Source organism: Chiloscyllium plagiosum, chromosome 4 (assembly GCF_004010195.1).
Source record: "Chiloscyllium plagiosum isolate BGI_BamShark_2017 chromosome 4, ASM401019v2, whole genome shotgun sequence".
Classification (NCBI taxonomy): Eukaryota; Metazoa; Chordata; class Chondrichthyes; order Orectolobiformes; family Hemiscylliidae; genus Chiloscyllium; species Chiloscyllium plagiosum.
The window spans coordinates 3,302,220-3,308,219 of record NC_057713.1 but is presented as its reverse complement, the minus strand read 5'-3'; the positions used below and the strand labels follow the sequence as shown (position 1 = coordinate 3,308,219).

Here is a 6,000-nt window from a genome sequence, read left to right as displayed (position 1 = left end):
AGCTTTGGAGAGGTTGCAGAGAAGATTTACCAGGATGTTGCCTGGAATGGAGAATAGGTCGTACGAGGATAGGTTGAGAGTGCTAGACCTTTTGTTGTTGGAACGGTGAAGGATGAGGGGTGACTTGATAGAGGTTTATAAGATGATCAGAGGAATAGGTAGAGTAGACAGTCAGAAACTTTTTCCCCGGGCACAACCGAGTGTTACAAGGGGACATAAATTTACGGTGAAGGGTGGAAGGTATAGGGGAGATGTCAGGGGTGGGTTCTTTACCCAGAGAGTGGTGGGGGCATGGAATGCGCTGCCTGTGGGAGTGGCAGAGTCAGAATCATTGGTGACCTTTAAGCGCCAATTGGATAGGTACATGGATAGGTGCTTAAGCTAGGACAAATGTTCGGCACAACATCGTGGGCCGAAGGGCCTGTTCTGTGCTGTATTGTTCTATGTTCTAAGCGAACCAAACTGGCAGCATAATAAGGTGAGCTGAAGAGCCTGTTTCTATGCTGTATGTTTGTAATCTCAAAACATTTGGGGGCAGTATGGTGACTCAGTGGTTAGCACCGCTGCCTCACAGCGCCAGGGACCCAAGTTCAATTCCAGCCTCAGGTGACTGTCTCTGTGGAGTTTGAACTTTCTCCCTGTGTCTGCATGGGTTTCCTCTTGGTGCTCCTGTTTCCTCCCACAATTCAAAAATGTGCAGGTTAGGTGAACTGGCCGTGCTATAATGCCCAGTGTTCAGGGATGTGTAGGTCGGGTGCATTAGTCAGGAGTAAATTATTTAGTAATAGGGTAGGGGAATGGGTCTGGTTGGGTTACTCTTGAGAGGGTCGATGTGGACTTGTTGGGTTGAAGGGCCTGTTTTCATACTTTCAGGATTATATGAAACATTGTTCAATATTGTATATGATTGATGATAGGGTAACAACTGCTACATAATTCTGAATATGCTAAGAATTATGCCAAAAACCAATTTAAAATGTCAGTTGAGTGGACAGTGTAGTGTATTTGCACGTACACTGGAAGCCACATATAACACATGTTCTCTACACACAAGAAAATACACACATTGAACCTGATTAAACCTAACAAAATGAGCAACAATATTTAATGGCACCACAACCCTCCCATAATGACATTCTTACAAATGTAAAGCAAAGATGAAAACCTGGGGTGGGTGGGTGGGGGTTGGGCTGTGCCCACTGCCAGACGTTCGACTGACAGCACTGAGCACGTGACTAGGCCCCAGCGCCCCTTGGCGCGTGCGCACACTAATGAAAATGGCGCTCTTTCTTCCCGCCAATTTGTTGTCCCAGTTTTGTCGAAAAACACCAGCAATCGGGTCTCGAGCTTTCTCCAAACCAGTTGGAACGGTTTCGTTTTGAGAAGTCAAGTGGAAAGTGATTGACGAATCCACAGTCGGGTATAATCTCCCATTCGCTCCGCGGGCCTACACCCGCAATCATCGACATTACGTGCACTCACCTTGGAGTAGTTGGTCCGAGGATGGGTGACCGGCGCCGGCTCGCGGAATCGATGCCTCGCTCGGCGGCCGCGCGACGCCGTTTGAATTGTAACGGTCAGGACCGCGCGTGCCTTATTGTCGACGTCATCGCTCCGCTCTGGGAGGCACGTGACGGAACAACCACGCGGGGTCACTGGGTTTGGTCCTCAATGTCAACATCACTGTCATTCAGCCCTTTGCCTGCTCCCCTCTCAACCTCTCTCTTTGAACCAGCCCATTTTAACTGCAATCCCGTGCAGTTTGCAACTCCCATGAAATTATAATACCATACACTTTTTATTAACTTTTTCCTTCATTGGTGTTGGCAACATTTATTACCCATTCCTAAATGTCCACAAAAGGGTGGTGGTGAAACGCCTTCTTGAAGCATTGCAGATAATGGAGTGGTATCAGATCAATATCCACTCCGTCATCAACTCTCAGGAACAGCAGTGTGTACCTTCTATGAGATGCACTGCAGAAATCCACCAAGGCTTCTTAGGCAGCTCATTCCAAACCCATTAAAATTCTATCCAGAAGGATAAGGGTAGCAGATTTGTGGGAACACTATTACCTGAAAGTTCCTTTCTAAGCAACTCCTGTCCTGGAAATACCAGACTTCCTCCAGTGTCATTGGATCAAAATCCTGATATCCTCCCCCTCCCCAACTGCAGATTAGTTCAAATGATGCCTCGTGTCAAATGACATTGAAAATGGTTGAGTGCTAATGCATAAGATAAGAAAGGGCAGTTGGTGGTAACCACTAGTTGGTTCCCTTGCCCAAGTTTGAACTGTTGAGTTTCCAATATGAATTGTCAGCAATTAAAATTATCATAAAGTAACTGAACTTTTCCATCTTCCCAACCAGCTGCCTACATTGAAGGCATAATTTCTGTACTTGTGTGTAAATGTGTGCAGTTGCCACAATATTCATTGTCACAATAGTCATTCGCATTCGATTAAGGTGACAACTCTAAATAGGTCTCAGGTTGCAACATGGTCTGACTTTTGTTGAGAGCATTGGACATTTTCTCTCTTGGCTTTCCAGTGCTCAGTGTCAATGTTGTGGACTACAGGATCATTCTCTCACACTCGTATATCAGGTGCCGTCAACGTTTGTGGGTTATCCTGCCAGTGGGACAGCACATGCCAAAACTTGTGAGGGCTTTGCAGGAACTCTTGTGCCTTTGTAGTTTCCAGTCCCAGGTCAATTCTCAGCGATCTGTCCAGTTGTATTCTTTTTCCACGTTTATTGTGATTTGTTACAAATGATTGGCTTGCTCAGTTATTTCAGAAAGCATTTAAGAGAACTAGTTTGCTGTGGATCTGTATCACATGCCATCACACATTCAGAAAGTCTTTTCACATGGTGCCACACAGGGCGATGCCGAATTGGAAGGTTTGATCTGCGATAACATAGGAGGGGAAATTAGGAAACTGGTGAAATCCACATTGATCCCGTGTGGTTGGAGGATGCCAAGGGGGAAGATGAGGCCTTCTTCCTTCAGGCATTGGATGGCTAGAGTTTGGCAGTGGAGGAGGCCCAGGACTTACATGTCCTTGACGGAGTAGGAGGGTGAGTTATAGTGTTCGGCTACAGGGTTTAATGCGTGTGTCTCTGAGATTTTCTCTGAAACACTCCTCCAGTGCATCTTTTCCATTTCCTCCACCTCCACCTTTGACCCCACCCCTCCAATCACAAGGACAGAACCCCCTGGTCCTCATCTTCTACCCTGCCAACCTCCGGATACATCACATCATCTTCCACCATATCCGCTACCTAAAAATACACCCCATCCACAAGGGATATAGTTCCCTGCCTAACCTCTATCTACGTTCCGTAGAGATCATTCCCTCTGAGACTCCTTTGTTAGGTCCACACCCCCCACTAACCCACCCTTCACCCACCCGGCACCTTCTCCTGCCACCACACGAAGTGGAAAACCTGTGCCCACATGTCCCCCCTCACCCCCATCCAAGGCCCCAAAGGATACATCCACATGTTCCACAAGTTGGCATCGTCTCTCCAATGTAGAGGAGACCACATTGAGAGCAACGGACACAGTAGATGACTTGTGGAAGTACAGGTAAGTAGAACAGTCTATCCAAGATTACTTCTTTATTAATGTTGAAAGCTTTCAGTGAGAGTGTTTCTTTCTTGGTCAGGCAGCATCCATGGAGAGAAAGCAAGCTAATATTTTGAGTCTAAATGACTGCTCAGCTTTTGGTTTGTGTGGTGAAGGCGGCACTTGGCATGCTTTCTCTCATTGGTCAGAGCACTGAGTATAGGAATTGGGACATCATGTTGCAGTTGTGCAAGACATTGATGAGGCAACTTTTGGAATACTACATACAATTCTGTTGTTAAACCTGAAAGGGTACAGAAAAAAAATATAAGCATGTTACTGGGACTGGAGGCTTTAAGTTATATGGAGAGGCTGGATAGGCTGGGACTTTTTACCCTGGAGCATCGGAGGCTGAGGGTTTATAAACCTTACAGAGGTTTATAAAATCATGAGCGGCATTGATAAAGTGAGTCCAAAGGGAGTCCAAAACTAGACGGCATAGGTTTAAGGTGAGGGGGGAAGAGTTTAAAAGGGACCTGAGGGGCAACTTTTGCATATGGAGAATGGTGTGTGTGTGGAATGAACCATCAGAGGAAGTGGTAAAAGCTAATACAAATATAACATTGAAAGACATTTGAACAGGTATTTGAATAGGAAAGGTTTAGAGGGATTTGGGCCAAACACAGGAAAATGGAACTAGTTCAAAATAGGATACCTGGTTGGCATGGATGAATTGGGGCGAAGGGTCTGTTTATGTGGTGTATGACTATGACTCTAATTATATTCTTTTTGGTCCTTAGCCCTAGCCAAATCGATTCAGTACTTGAACTCTGTGAATCATCCTCTTTTTCAGTACTCCAACAATCTCCTTCACCAATATTACTGCCCTCTTCCTTAGTTTTCTACCTTTTCTGAAAACCTTGTACCCAGGAATATTTAATAGCCATTTTGCCCTTCCTTAAGTGAGGTCTCTGTTATCGCTAAAACATATTTCTATATAATCTGTACCTGTAACTCCATTTACTATAATCCATACATTTATATACCTGTACAGTAATCTTGAGTTAGACTTAATTTCTTTGTCACTTACAGACCTCACCTATTAACTTACAATTCTCTCGACCAGTACAACAGTATCTCACATATGTTGTGATTGTAGTATTCTTCTCTAATATTCTCTTGGCTTCCATCTCCCTGCCATATTAAATGAAAGCCATTCCCAGCAACTCAGAATGAAAAACAAAATCCTCAACCCCAAATCTATACCCTGATTATTGATCCTTCCAATGTTAGGAAAATGCCTTCTCATACACTCAATGCGTGCCCCTCATAATCTTATACATCTCTATTAGGTTCCCTGCCATTCCAAAGTAAATAACAATAATCTATTTAAATCTCCCCATATCTTGACCCCTCCAGTACAGCCACATTCTGGTAGATTTCTTCTGTTCCTCTCTCATTTAATCACATACTTTCTGTAATATGATCAGAACTGCACACTGTACTCTAGTTGAGGCTCAACCAGTGTTTTACATAGTTCCAGCATAACTTCCTTATTCTATGTCTCGGCTAAGAAGGACAAGTATCCTACATGCCTTCTTAACCACCTTAACCATCTACCCTACTATCTTCAGAGATCTGTGGATATGCACACCAAGGTCTCTGATCTTCAGTACATTCCAAGTTTCTACCATTCATCGTGCAATCCCTTACCTTGTTAGCTCTTCCCAAGCGCATCACATAACATTTTGCCTGGGATGTAGGGATAGTCTAATCCAACTTGCTGAATCTTTCTCATTAGATGCACTGAAGTTCTGGAGAATGAAAGTCAAACTTATTGAAACAGAACTTCTGAGGGGGCTCGATAGGGTAGATGATGTTGAGAAATTTAGAACGAGAAAACACCATTTAAAGGTATGGGCATTCTCATTAGAGGGAGCAGAATTTCGTCTCTCAACGGTTTATTCATCTTTGGAGTTCTCATCTACAGAAAGCAGTGGGTTCTCAGTCATTGACCAGCCTTGAATATATTCAAATGGATTTTTGATTGAAAAGCGAGTTAACGGTAATGTGGAACAGGCAGGAATGTGGATTTAAGATTAGGTTAGATTAGATTCCCTACAGTGTGGAAACAGGCCCTGTGGCCCAACAAGTCCACACCGACCCTCCGAAGAGTAACCCACCCTCCTCTGACTAACGCACCTAACACTATGGACAATTTAGCATGGCCAATTCACCTGACCGGCACATCTTTGGATCGTGGGAGGAAACCGGAGAACCCAGACAAAACCCACACAGACACAGGGAGAATGTGCAAACTCCACACAGGCAGTTGCCCGAGGCTGGAATCGAACCTGAGACCCTAGTGCTGTGAGGCAGCAGTGCTAACCACTGAGCCACCGTGCCGCCCCTAGAGTCACATCAGTTTGATTT

At 44.7% G+C, this 6,000-nt stretch overlaps 1 protein-coding gene across 1 annotated transcript in view; it reads right to left on the bottom strand.

Moving 5' to 3' along the window:
* LOC122548814 overlaps window positions 1–1,783 on the bottom strand; it is a 22,036-nt gene extending 20,253 nt beyond the window's left edge. The window contains exon 1 of the mRNA XM_043687607.1: window positions 1,483–1,783. The gene's annotated coding sequence lies outside the window, so the exon portion shown is untranslated. The remainder of the gene's footprint in view (window positions 1–1,482) is intronic.
* Window positions 1,784–6,000: the final 4,217 nt, after the last annotated feature.